Source organism: Petaurus breviceps, unplaced genomic scaffold, assembly GCF_028583685.1.
Source record: "Petaurus breviceps papuanus isolate PSGF00001 unplaced genomic scaffold, PetGlider_PUasm1.0 208, whole genome shotgun sequence".
NCBI lineage: Eukaryota > Metazoa > Chordata > Mammalia > Diprotodontia > Petauridae > Petaurus > Petaurus breviceps.
In genome coordinates, this window is record NW_027185852.1 from 24,099,292 (window position 1) to 24,111,948 (window position 12,657).

General features: G+C 40.3%; 1 protein-coding gene across 3 annotated transcripts in view; it reads right to left on the bottom strand.

The window, feature by feature from the left end:
* Positions 1 to 12,657, bottom strand: part of LOC138165346 (zinc finger FYVE domain-containing protein 9-like) — a 219,329-nt gene that overhangs the window by 105,665 nt on the left and 101,007 nt on the right. The gene's annotated exons all lie outside the window — the stretch shown is intronic.

Sequence of the window (12,657 nt, forward strand, 5' to 3'; positions counted from 1 at the left end):
AAGTTCAGGGTCTCATCTGCTAGGAGCTTGCTACCTGGGCAATAATAATAGTAGTTGACTTTTAAGTAGAGCTTTAAGACTTCAAAGTACTTGGCAAAAATTATCTCCCTGTCTATTCACAACAACCTTGTAATTAGGGACTAAAATACTACTATCTACATTTTAAAGATAGGGATGCTGAAGGTGAAGTGACATTTAATAAAATGCTGGAGGCAGCTGTCAAATCCAGGTTTCTATTAACTCTAAAAAACCATCATCTTTCCATTCCACATCTTTCTCAATTTTCTTCTTTAGGGAACAGCTTCCCCATCTGTAAAATGGAGACAAATGGACGAAATGATTTCTAAGGCCATTTCTTAACCCTGAAAAGTATTAAGACATTGCCACCTGTGTAAATCAGGAGTACTGCTCAGAGTCTCCATGTCATCTATGGATGGGAGGGGGGGGCGGGAGGGGGGCTCGGCTAGATGGCCTCCAAGGTCATTTCTACTTCTGAATCTATGATCCTATAACACATGAGATTTCTACCAAGAAAGAACAATTATTCAGTTTAATAAAATGGAATGAATTTAAGGAAGATGTGGCAAATGATGGCTAAGAAATATATGCTTGTAATATAATGTATTCTCTTTGTAAAAAAGTAATATATTTTCAACAATAATAGCTACCATTTATACAGCACTTTAAGATTTGCAAAGGGCTTCACATAATTATGTCCCTGGATCCCCCAACAGCCCCGTGAAGTTTCTCATCTCTCTGAGTTCCAGTGCCTTCCCTCTGGTGACTATCTCCTGTGTATCCATTACACAGACTGCAGCTTTTTGCATGCTATCTCCCCTCTAGACTGTGAGCTCCTTCAGGTCAGGGATGGTCTTTTCGCCTTCTTTGTATCCCCAGGACCTCGCACATACTGGGCATCTAACAAATGCTTACTGACTGACTGAAGTACAAGCTAAACTTATTCCCATTTTACAGCTGAGGAAGCTGTGGTTGAAGTGACTGTTCTGGGATCACAGAACTACTCACTGTGTGAGGGAGAATCTGAATTCAGTTCTTTTTAATTCCAAGTCCAAAGCTGGAGCCACTATAGTAGCTATTATTTAAATCCTTTAGATAATTTATTATAATTTTTTAGGTTATTAGATCATCAGAAATTTTAGTATTTTCTTTCTACCCTTACTACTGACAGCAAATTAACGATAACGAGCTTCTTAAACCTTTGATTCACATTATTTATTTAAAGGCTTCAATACAGATGCATTCTTATACGTTACAGTAGCAAAGAGTTCACAATCTAGAGGTTAAATAAAACATCTAATGAAGACAATAACCAATATCACAATCACACAATTTCAGTTGGAACTGATAATAATAACCAATTAGTTCAATTTATACCTTCTTGCAAAGGCTAACACCTTCACGTGCAGAGATGAACCCGTTCTGTCCTGTGTTCTCTAACGGACGGCCCCTTTGTCATTTACTCAATCTCACTTAGCTTTCAGCCCTGCCTGTCCACCGTCTCCTTCCCTACTGCCTACGAAACATACCCATGTCTTTTTCATCTTGAAAAAAATCTCTGACTTGACCTATCCAGTCCCACGAAATAGCACCTCGTGTCTCTCTGGATTTCTGAGGCTAAACTCCTTGAGAACGCTGTCTACAAGAGGTGTCTACACTATGCCCTCTTCTCTCACTCTCTTAACTCTCTACAGCCTGTCTTCTGACCTCATCATCTCATCGACACTCTCTTAAGTCACTTTTTTAAGTCACTCAATCTCCGAACTGCCAAATCTAATGAACTTTTGTCAACTCTCACTCTTCTTGACCTCTCTGCAGCCTTTGACACTCTTTGCACCCTCTTGAGATTTTCCTTTCTAGGTTTTTATGAAATGATTCCTTTTTACCCACCCAACTGCTACTCCTTGGTCTCCTTTGCCAGCTCTTCATCCAGGTCAACCAGCCCTGCCCACTTGGGTGTTTCCCAAGGTCTGCCCTGGGTCTTTCTCTCTTCTCCCTCCATATTATTTCACATGGTGATCTGATTAGCTCACATGGATTCACTTATCATCTCTATGATGAGGATTCTCAGACTTACTCATCCGGCCCAAGTCTGTGTAGACCAATTTCCTATTATCTCCAACTCAGTGTCCTGTAGATTTTAAACTCATCATGTTCAAACTGAACTTGTCATGTTTTCCCCTAAACACTTCCCTCCCTCCAAAAGGCCTTATTCAGGGTAAGATTATCCTCCCAGTCCCCCAAGCTCACGACCTAGTTGTCATCATCCACTGCTCACTCTTTTTTATCTTCCCCCTCACCCAACACCTGGTGATTTCATCTTTGCAGCATCTCTCAGATAAGCCCTCTTCTCTCCTCTGAAACTGCAACTAATACAGTCTAGGCACTCATCCTCTCCCTCCTAGACTAGGGCCAGCGGACCTCCCTGTTACAAACGTCTGCTATCAAACTGATCTTCCTTAGGGGAGGGTGTCACTGTGTCCCTTCCTCTACTCAGTCATCTCCAGTAGCTCCTAATTAACTATAGGATCAAATCTAAAATCTTCTGTTTGCTGATCAAAATCCTTCATAAGTAGCCACTTCCTTTCCACTCTTTTTATACCACACCAACAATCTCTCCTTATTCTGTGAGCCGGTAACAACGGTTTCCTTGCTGTTCCTCAAGAAATACACCCCACCTCTCTGTTCCAGGCATTTCCACTGGCTGTTTCACATGCCTAGAATGCTCTCCCCACTCATTTCCAAACGGTGACTTCCCAGGTTTCCTTCAAATCCCAACTAAAATCCCACCTTTTACAGAAAACCTTTCCTAATCCCTCTTACTTCTATTGCCTTCTCTCTGTTGGTAATTTCCCGTTTATCTTGTACACAGCTTGTTTCGACATGGTTACTCACATACTGTCTTTTCTATCAGACTATGTGCTCTTAGAGGATACCTAATAAATTTACTGACTTTTTATATGTTGTCTTCCCCCATTAGACTGTGTCTTTGTCTTGTATCTCTAGGGCTTAGTACAATGCCTGGCAAAGAGCAAATGCTTACTAAATGTCTGGGGCACAGCCAAGGAAAAAGCCCAGTCAGGAGATGAAGCGTCTTTTTAGGAGTTTCACTGGAGGGAGCGAGGGCTTCACAGGGTGGCAAAAGAAATCAAAAGCCATTTAGTTCAATCTATGCCCGAAAAGGAACATACACTACAATACACCTGAAAAGTGGTCGTCCAACCTTTGCCTGAACACCTCCAAGGAAGAGAAATCCACTACCTCTTGAAAGAGCCTGTTCAACTTTTGAATGTCTTAATGACTAAAGGACTTCAATCTACCGTTCTACAACTTCCACTCTGCGGTTCCTCATCCTGACTTTAAGGTCCAAGCAGAGCAAGTCTAAACCTTCAAGTACTCAACCACATTTATCACCACCCTATAACCCACACCCCCCTCCCCACGCCCCACCCCTACCCCCCCAGGCTTTTCTTCTCTATGTCTTTAACAAATCCTTCCATGGCAAGATCCAGAAAACCTAAACTCTCCTAGTTGCCTTCCTTTATACACTCTCCAGATTATCAATTTAGTCACTAAAAATATAGGACTGAGAATTGAACTCAGTGTTCCAGATGTAGTATAATCAGGGAAGAATGCAGTAGGATCACAGCTTCCCTTCTAGTATCAGACACTATGTCCCTTTCAATGAGTCTAAAATAAATGAAGATGGCAGAGTAAAGACAGGGACTCACCCATCATAACTCTCCAAAATTCCCCTCCAAACAACATTAAAATAATGCCTCAAAACTGAATTCCAAAGTAGCAAAACCAACAAAGGAATGGGATGCAACAATCTTCCAGTCCTCAGAAACTTAGATTGGCAGCAAGTTCAGTCTCAATGGAAGGAGCAGGTAGCTCAGTGAAGCCCAGTCTATGCCCAGCAGCCCAGCAGCAGGCCTGGGGGGCGACTGAAGTGGTAGCAGCACTTTCCAGGGCTCCCAGCCCACAGATGGTAAGGGGGCTGGAAAACTGGTAAGAAGGTGATTCTAGGAGACCTTCTCCTGGCTCTGGGAGCAAGACTCCGTTGCACTGCCCACTCATGTTCCAGGTCTTGGCTCTGGGAGCAAGACTCTGTGCACTGCCCACTCATGGTTCCAGGTCTTGGCTCTAGGTCACAGTCCCAAGGTGAGAAGGAAAACTAGCAGGAGACCATGGACACAGTTCCAGGGCGGAAAAGAGTATTTGTGGTTGCTCACAGTCCAGAGCACAGGCCAGAAGAGCAGAGACCACACCTTTCCTTATATCATATCACCCTGGAGGAACTGAAAACTTAAAAGACTGCCAGAACTGACTTGAATACAGCAGCATGAAAAATCTGAAGCTTAAGACAGTGCCCCCTGCACCTCAGAACAGGCCAACTTTAACATAAACTTAAAAGTCAAGAAATCAGCTTGGAAGTGAGCAAAAAACAAAAAACAGAACCTGACCATAAGGTTACTATGGTGACAGGGAAGATCAAGACACAAACTTAGAAGACATCAGATTCAAAACCGCTACATGCAAAGCCTCAAAGAAATATGTGAAATAGTCTCAGGCCCAAAAAAGAATCCTGGAAGAGCTCAAAAAGGATTTTTAAAAACCAAGTAAGACAGGTAGAGGAAAAAATGGGAAAAGAAATGAGAGTGATACAAAAAAATCATGAAAAAGGAATCAACAGTTTGGTAAAGGAGGCACAAAAAAATACTGAGGAAAATAACACCTTAAAAAAACAGAATAGGCAAGATGGCAAAAGAGGCACAAAAATCCACTGAAGAGAAGAAATCTTTAAAAAGCATAATAGGCCGTATGGAACAAGAGATCCAAAAATTCACTGAAGAAAAGAATTTAAAAACAGAACTGGTCAAACAGAAAAGGAGGTACAAAAGCTCGGTGAAGAAAATAATTACTTGAAAATTAGAATTGGGCAAGTAGAAACTAAGAACTCCAAGAGGGATCAAGAAATAATAAAACAAAATCAAAAGAATTAAAAAATACAGGAAAATGTGAAATATCTCATTGGAAAAACAACTGAGCTGGTGTAATGGGAATGGAATTTGAAGATCTTCCCTGCCCCTTAATAGATCTAGGAGGGAATTTGAAGACCTCCCCTGCTTTGAAAGTAAACTCTGCCCCCTAATAGGCTGAATTTAGTCACATGGAGCCCATGGTGGGAGGAGTTTGCTAAAGGGAAACACAGCTCACAGGAAGCTGGGAGTCAGAGCTAGCAAGACAGTGGGAGAGAGAGGTGCTCAGGGAAGGCAATAGAGAGGTTTGTGAATAAATATTGATGTAATATGGGTTCGTGGGAAGGCTAAAGGACGCTATGGTTCTTCTCAGTGTTATTATGGCTTCTTAATATCTTTGGTACTATGATGGGATCAGCTTACTGGTTTTAGGATTCAGTTTTCTGGTGTCTAAATAAATCTTTCAGTTCTGTCCTCTAGATGGAGAGTTTGTTATATTTTGCGATTGACCGTCATGCAATATTTATAGTCATGGTCTTTATCGTGATTGTGGGTGCTGTAAATATTGCACTGGTGCTACAGCTGGGAAATAGATTGAGAAAAGATAATTTAAAAATTATTGGAGTACCTGAAAACCATGATTTTAAAAAGAGCTTAGACATCATATTTCAAGAAATTATCAAAGAAAACTGTGCTGAGATCCTAGAACCAGAGGATAAAATAGAAATAGAATCCACCAATCACCTCTTGAAAGAGAACCAAAATGAAAGTTCCCAGGAAAAATAAAGCCAAATTCCAGCACTCCCACATCAAGGAGAAAATAGTGCAAGCAGCCAAAAGGAAACAATTCAAATATGTTGTAGACAAAGTCAGGATAACAAGATTTAGCAGCTCCTACATTAAAGGACTGGAGGGCTTGGAATGTGATATTCCAAAAGGCAAAGGAATTAGGTATAATCAAGAATCACCTAGTACACCACCCCTGGAAAAAAACATGAGTAGAATCCTTCAGGGGGAAAATGGATATTTAATGAAACAGAGGTCTTTCAAACATTTCTGATGAAAAGACCAAAGATGAATAGAAAATTTGACTTTCAAATATAGGACTCAAAAGAAACATTAAAAAGGCAAAACAAATCATAAAGGATTCAATAAGGTCAAACTGTTTACATTCCTACATGGAAAGATTATACTTATAACTCCCAAGAGCTTTATCATTATTGGGGCAATCAGGAGTATGCCAAGATAGGGGCCATGAATGTGATATATGACTAGATAATATCCAAAAAAATAAAATTAAGGAATGAGAAAGGCAGATACATTGGGAGAAATGGGAAGAAGAGATAGAATGGGATAAATTATCCCACATACAAGAGATGTAAAAGAGTTTTTATAGTATAGGGGCAGATGTGGACAGGAGTGGCAGGCAACATTTGAACCTTACTCTCACAGGAACTGGCTCCAAGAGGAAACAACACACACACTCAGTTGAGTAGAGAAATCTTACTCTACAGGGAAGTAAGAGGGGAGGGGCAGATTAGAAAAGGCTGAAAAGAAGGGAGAGCAGATGGGGAAGGGGAGACAGTGGTCAGAAGCAAAATACTTCTGAGGAGGGACAGGGTAAAAGGGGAGAGACAGAGAGAAATGGGAGGAAATGGGGGGGAGGGAGAGAGAGAGAGGGAGAGAGAGAGAGGGAAAACAGGGGGAAAAGTAGGATGGAGGGAAATTCACAGCTAATAATCATAACTGTGAATATGAATGGGATGAACTTACCCATAAAATGGAAGCAGGTAGCAGAGTGGATTTTATGATTTAGAAATAAGGGGTGATACCATAAGCAAATCAGGGGATCATGGAATGGTTAACCTGTCAGGTCTTTGGATAAGGGAAAAATTTATGACCAAACAAGAGATAGAGAGCATTACAGTATATAAAATGAGTAATTTTGATTATATTAAATTTAAAAGGCTTTCTACAAACAAAATCAATGCAACCAAGACGAGAAGGAAAAGTAGAAAACTGAGAAGAATTTTTTTGCAGCAAATTTCTCTGATAAAGACCTCATTTCTCAAATATATAGAGAAATGAGTCAAATGTATAAGAATATGAGTATAAATAGGCAGTTTTCACACCAAGAAATTAAAGCTGTCCATAGTCAAGCCTACAGTCATATAAAAATATGCTCTAAATCACTACTGATTAGAGAAATGCAAATTAAAACAATTCTAAGGTACCATCTTACACCTATAAAACTGGCTAATGTAAAATTTTTTTTAAAAAGGAAAATGATAAATGTTAGAGGAGATGTGGGAAAACTGAGACACTAATGCACTGCTGGTGGAGTTATAAACTGATCTAATCATTCTGGAGAACAATTTGGAACTATTCCCAAAGGGCTATAAAACTGTTCATATCATTTGACCCAGCAATACCACTACTAAGTCAGTACCCCAAAAAGGTCAAAGGAAAAGGAAAAGGACTTATGGGTACAAAAATATTTATGGCAGCTCTTTTTGTGGAAGCAAAGAACTGGAAAATGACAGGATGCTCATCAATTAGGGAATGGAATACTACTGTGCTATAAGAAATGATGAGCAGGATGCTTTCAGAGAAACCTGAAAAGACTTATATAAACTGATGCAAAGTGAAGTGAACAAAAGCAGAACATTGTACAAAGCAACAATAATATTGTAACAATGCTACTGTAAGTGACTTAGCTATTCCTAGAAATGCAATGATCCAAGACAATTCCAAAGGACTTATGAAGAAAAATGTTATCAGCCTCCAGAGATCAAAGCACACTTTCTTTTAAACTTTATTTTTCTTGTTTGTTGGTCTGTTTTCTTTCACAACATGAATAATTTGGAAATGTTTCAAATGTCTATACAGTGATATCAAATTGTTTGCCTTATCAATGATGGGGGAGGGGAGGGAGAAGAGAATTTGGAGCTCAAAATTTTAAAAAACCAATGTAAAAGTTTTTACATGTAACTGGAAAAAATAAAATACCAAATCTAAAAAAAAAAAAATCACAGCAGCTTTTTTACTGCTATATAGCACTGTTGACTTATACTGAACTTGGATTACTAAAAAAACCCAGAGTTATTTGGTTTGAACTGCTATTTAGTCGTGTCCAGCCCTCCACTTGCTGCTGATGAAGTCAGTTTTCTTAACCCAAGTGTGAGGCTTTCTATACTTATCACTACTAAACTTTATTTTACTAGATTTAACTCAAATTTTTAACATACAGAGTTCTTATATTTCTGATCCACTGACTCTTTTGATTTTGCTCCATCTGTAATTCGACAAGCAAGCCTTACAAACATAAATAATTTATGAATACAAAAAAATTTATTAGAGGAGAACTTTTCAACCTTTCGTAGTCAGGGAAGTCAGTATCCAGAGGAAAGCCAGGAGTTCCTGGCAAATGAAGATGTTTGGCAGTAGGGGACAAAACCAGGAGTAATGGTGAAAGATGCAAAGATGCTTACTTAGACTTGACATCAGGCAAAACTTCCATACAATAAAAGCTTTCCAAAAATAGGACGGGCTACCTCAGGAGGTGGTAGGTGCTCTCTCCTTGGAGGGCTTCAAGCAGAGGTTGGATGATCACTTACCATGGGCTGTCCTTTCTTGTGTGGATTGGAATAAATGGTCATTGGGGTCTCCTTCAAGTCTCAGATTCTCTGGTTCTCTGTCATACTGATATCCTCTTAAAAACCCTGGGTCTCCCAGTTCATAATACTCCTCAACTCCTGTGCCACATCTTATTAGTACCTCAGCTACACACACAAATATTTCACTCTTCTATCCCCATGATCCAGAACTCTGAAATCCCTCTACTTCATAACAACCTCCTAGCCTTCAGTATCTCCTAATGCATAATTTTTTTCTTTTTTTTTTTTAGCATTTTTAAAATTAACTTATTTGTTTACTTTTAGTTTACAAGATTCAGTTCCACAATCCCTTAAGTTTCAAATTTTCCCCCTGTCCCTCTCTTACCCCCTCCCCCCACCCTTGGCAGCATGTAATCAAATATATGATCTGCAAATACCTTCACATTAAACGTTAGTCAGGTTGTAAAGAAGAATTATAACCAATGGAATGAACAGTGGGAAAGAGGAAACAAAAAAAAAAGAAGAAGAAAAAGAAAGAGAGCCGGTAGTTTGCTACAGTCAGCATTCAAACTCTGTAGTTCTTTCTCTGGATGTGGACATCTCTTTCCATCATGAGTCTTTTGAAGTTGTCTTATAACCTTGCACTGCTGAGAAGAGCCCAGTCTATCAAAGTTGGTCGTCACACATACGTTGTGTCTGTAATTGTGTACAAATTTCTCCTGGTTCTGCTCTTCCCACTCAACATCAGTTTGTATAAGTCTCTCCAGGTTATGAAGTCTGTCTGCTCCTCATTCCTTAAAGCACAGTAGTATTCCATTACATTCATAGACCACAACTTGCTCAGCCATTCCCCAACTGATGGGCATCCCCTTAATTTCCAATTCTTTGCCATCACAAAAAGAGCTGCTATAAATATTTTTGTGCATACAGGATGCATCATTTTTTTTTCTAAACCTATTCTTTATCCTAACTGTAAGACCATCCCATGCCTGCAGGTCTGATCTCATTTCCACCCTTTTTGTAATCTTGCTAATGTAAATAACCAGTTAGTCTATGTACTCTATTCCTGAAACCCCTTCCTTTTTATGTTATTTCCACTCATTATTTGCCGAATTCCAACTCAGGATTACCATCATTCTCCTTCTCTACTTCTATAGATTGATCAACAGGGAAGGTATGGTTAGACAATAGTTTATCTGGTTTCATGTCTTGCCTCTGCCGTTTCCTACCTAGGAAACAAGTCACTTAATCTCCTTGTGTCTCAGTTTACCTGTCTGTCAAATGAGTTGGACTAGATGGCCTATAAGGTCCCTTCTAGGTATATCCCATGATCCTATGAGTCAGAAGTATAATGTGGTTCACTAACGGCAACACTGTGTGATGATCAACCATGACAGACTTAGCTCTTCTCAGAAATGTAACGATCCAAGTCAATTCCAATGGACGCATGATGGAAAATGCTGACCACATCCAGAGAAAGGACTATGGAGTCTGAATGGAGATCAAAATGAAGCATACTATTTTCACTTTTTTTTGTCTTTTGGTTTTTTCTTTCTTGTGGTTTTCCCCTTTTGTTCCGAGTCTTTTTTCACAACATGACTGTGTGCACCCCAAAAACTCTGTACAACAGAAATCCTTACCAAAATAATACTCAGAGGTTTCTCAAGATAGGAAACAGAAAAGAATAGTTTATTATGATCTCGAGAAAGGGCCACCCTCCTGACAAATGGTCAGGGAGGAGAAGCAATTTACAAAAGGAAATGGCAAAGTTATAAAGCCCTAATGTGGAATTCTCCCCCACCCCCTCCTGACCCTTTTCTTCCATTGGCTGGAAGTTAGGTGTACAATCTAAGCGTTGCAATCTACCTCAAGTACTGGAACAAGGAAGCAGCAGACCACCCAATGTACTTTTGAGAAAGCACTTTTGTCCTCATTTGGCATATCTTATGCTGAGGTGTCACTGAGGAGAGGAGTGAGTGACTCCCTACTGCTCTGAGTTTTGAGACCTTGTAAATCATATGATCTCTGGTGAAGGGGAACTTGGGCCTGTTTCCCACAAAAAGCCTTACTAGATTTTAGAGTATAGTCTGAGAAGTTTTCACTTCTCTCACTCACAACTAATGTGGAAATATGTTTAACATGACTACACATGTATAACCTGTATCAGATTGCTTGCTATCTTGAGGAGGGAGAAAAAGTGAAGCTCAAAATCTTACAAAGATGAATGTTAAAAACTATCTTTACATGTAATTGGGGAAAAAAATATTAAGTAAAAAAAAAAAAAAGAAGTATGACGTGGCAGCCCAAAAATGTGATCTTGGCTTATGTTAAAAGGTACTAAAATCCCTAGAATAAGGGAGCACCAGTTCTTTTTACTCTGTCTTCATCAAACCTCATCTGGAGTATTATGTTCAGGTCTAGAAGTCAAAGTTTCAAAAGCACAGTGACAAACTGGGGAATAGATCAACCTGGTCAGTAAAGGGCCTTTAGTCCACTTCATATTGTTGACCAGCTGGAAGGAAATGAATGTTTAACCTGGAGAAGATTTTATCACATAGAAGGTTTTAGGACTGTTCCATTTGGGCCCAGAAGGCAGAACCAGGAACAATGAGTAGAAGTTGCAAAGAGTCTGTCATCAGGAAAAACTTCCTAAAATGAAAGCCATTCAAAAGTAGAATAGACTGTCACAGGAAGTGGTGATTCCCCTCAATGGAGGTCTTCAGGAGGAGGTTAGATGGTCACTGGGGTCTCCTGAAATCAACTGGGGTGGGGGGTGCAGAAGGGAGAAAAAATTCTCAGGTTTCTGGCCAAAACAGAAACAGCTACTATTTATATTCACTCTGAGCCATCAAGGTCCAAAACAATGACCAGGTGGGGCTTAAGCTGGGACCCACTGTCCACCAATCAATGAAAGCCACAGAGATTTGGGTTTAAAGAAGGGTTTAGATTGATATTTTTTCTTTGACTAGGTAAAAGAGGACATTCCCTTTTTTTTTTTTAATTAGCAATCGGGGTTAAGTAACTTGCTCAAGGTTACAAGGCCAGGTGTTTCTGGGTGTGGTGCTGAGTGTCTGAGCCCAGGATTCCATCTCCAGGTCATCCTGAAACTGGAGCTGGTGCTCTTAGTCTCTGTGCTACCTGGCCGCCCCCCCCCTGCCTCACTTCTTACCTAGCCTTAGTCACTGAATGGGTGCTGCCTCAGTAAAACTGAGACCTGGGAAAGACTTAAATCCCAACATATAGGGGGCATCTCCAGTCATCGGATCTATTTCTCACCACTGGGCCCAGGTAATGGGAATGTAAATTTTTAAGATCTTCCCTGCCCCTAGGCTAAAGTGCACCTGGAACCTGGGGTGGGAGGCTTGTTTTTCAGTAGATACTTTTTGACTGGCCAGTGGTTCCAGAAGGTTGTTACATTCTCTGAGCCAGGAGAAGGCTATATAAACCCCGATTTGAGGCTTTGTTTTGGGGCTCACTTTGAGAAGTGTTCTGTGATTTGATCAGATGAGACTCTGGGAAGCTGTTGTTGAGAGCCCCCCCGGCTTTGAAAAACTCAGATGTTGATTTGGTATGGATGTAATGGTTGGACAGTTTGGAAACCTGTCTACTTGATCTGTTTCTCTGTCTTGATAATTCTGTTTGTATACTCTGAAGTTGGGGTGCTGACTTTTTTCCCCTGAACTAGGTAAAGATACATATTTGACTGATTAAAGTAAGCTTGTTAACCCATTCTGAGTTGCTTTCCTTTAACAAAGCAGATCTAAGAACCTGTGTTGGCAGCCACCCTGGGGGTGCTGGGGTGCTTGCTGATAAAGCCCAGATGGAGAAAGTGAGGCTGGCAACTGCACAGTCCTCCCTCACTTAAATCCAATTCACTTGCAAGTCATGGCATCACCTTCCTGATGTCATGGTCCTCTTCAAGAATTAAGGACAGGGGCAGCTAGGTGGCACAATGAGTAAAAGCGCCAGACCCAGAGTCAGGAGGACCTGAGATCAGTTCTGGCCTCAGACACTTCACACACACACACACACACACACAC